Below are 1,793 nucleotides of genomic sequence, written 5' to 3' on the forward strand. Positions count from 1 at the left end.
CACAAGTCAGCCTCTTATTATATCAATCACAGCAATCAACCTTCACAGTGTCCAATATGATTATAACTCCAGCACTGGAGAGGCTAAACCAACACTTGGAAGTAACCAAAACCAAAGTAGGCAGGGAAGGGAGTCAGCCTGAAGCTAACCGAGGTTACAGTAGACCAGTGTCAGAACCTAAACACTACTGGCAAAAGGGTCAATGGTGCTTGCTGCCAAGCACGACAACCCGAGGTTCATCCCTTGCACCCACATAGGGAAGGAGAGACCAACTCTTGCAAATGGTTCTCTTACATACACTCTTCAGCTATGGTGTGCAAGAACACAAGCATATACAGATAAATAGAACTTAAAAAATTCCAACTCCATAAGCAAGGCACGGAACACACCATTAAACCAGGAATCCGGAGGCAGGCTGGATGATCTCTTGAGTTTGAAGGAAGCTTGGTAGACAAACAGAATTCCAAGACAGCCAGGTCTACACAGAAAGACCCTAACTCAAAAAACACAACAATGCATAGGGGGAAAAATACACAAAACAAAATCTAGTGGAGTAGAGACAATCAGAAGATCCCAGATGAGAACTAGAAATACAGAACTTTAATTGTTTTGAAGATTCTCAGTAATGGAGAGGGAGAAGAATGTGACTTGGAGGTTAGCCGGGTCTACATAGCCAGGAGAAAAACGCAACATAATAGGATAGCTACACAATAAACTCAACCTGACAATTGTTTTCAATTTTATGTGTGTGGGTTTTGCCTGCCTCTCTGTGCATCACTTACATGCAGTGCTCAAGGAGACCACAAGAGGGTGACAGATCCCTTGGAACCATAGCCAGAGAGGGTTGAGAGCCACCTTTTATTAAGGTGCTGGGACATTGAAAGCCATCTCTCTGGCCTCTGAACTGAGAATACCTAAAGGAACCTAAATAATCCAATACAAAACATGAGGAAAGCTTTAAGGAACAGACACATTTATCCTCAAGGAGACCTCAAGCAGAGAGCAGAGTGAAGTCCTGAGATCCACAGACCCAAGAACTGACAATGTAAAAGCAGGAAAACAGGTTTTTTTGTTTGTTTGTTTGTTTTTGTTTGGTTTTTCAAGACAGGGTTTCTCTGTGTCCCGAGTGCTGGGATTAAAGGTGTGCGCCACCACTGCCTGGCGGAAAAACAGGTTTTATGCACCACCACACCCTGCTGCAAAAAAAAAAAAAATCTGAAAATTAGCAGAGCACGGCCTGGGGTGGTGGCACACGCCTTTAATCCCACTACTTGGGAGGCAGAGCCAGGTGGATCTGTGAGTTGCAGGCCAGCCTGGTCTACAAAGTGAGATCCAGGGCAGGCACCAAAACTACACAAGGAAGTGTTGGGTTAAAGTGCTGGTCAATATCTTTCTTTCTTTTTCTTTCCTTCTTTCTTTCTTTCAGACAGGATTTCTCTGTGTAGCTTTGGAGCCTCCTCTGGAACTGACTTTGTAGACCAGGGTGGCCTGGAACTCAGTGGCCTGCCACTGCCTCCGGATTGATGAAATTAAATAAAGGTGTGGGCCACCACCACTGGCCCTTAAAATTTTTGTGTGTTGATTCGTATTATTTTTCTCAGTCTCATCTTCCTTGTCCCTTTTCTTCTCTCTTATCTCATTGAGACACAGTCTTGGTGTGTATCCCGGATTCCAAAGAACTCACTAGATTGACCAGACTGACCTTGAACTGGAGGCAGTTCTTCTATCTGCCTCCTTAGTGCTGGAATTACAGGTATGTATTAGCATGCCAAAGCCTTTGGCATTTTATCAGC

This window comes from Onychomys torridus, unplaced genomic scaffold (genome assembly GCF_903995425.1).
Source record: "Onychomys torridus unplaced genomic scaffold, mOncTor1.1, whole genome shotgun sequence".
In the NCBI taxonomy this organism is placed as follows: domain Eukaryota; kingdom Metazoa; phylum Chordata; class Mammalia; order Rodentia; family Cricetidae; genus Onychomys; species Onychomys torridus.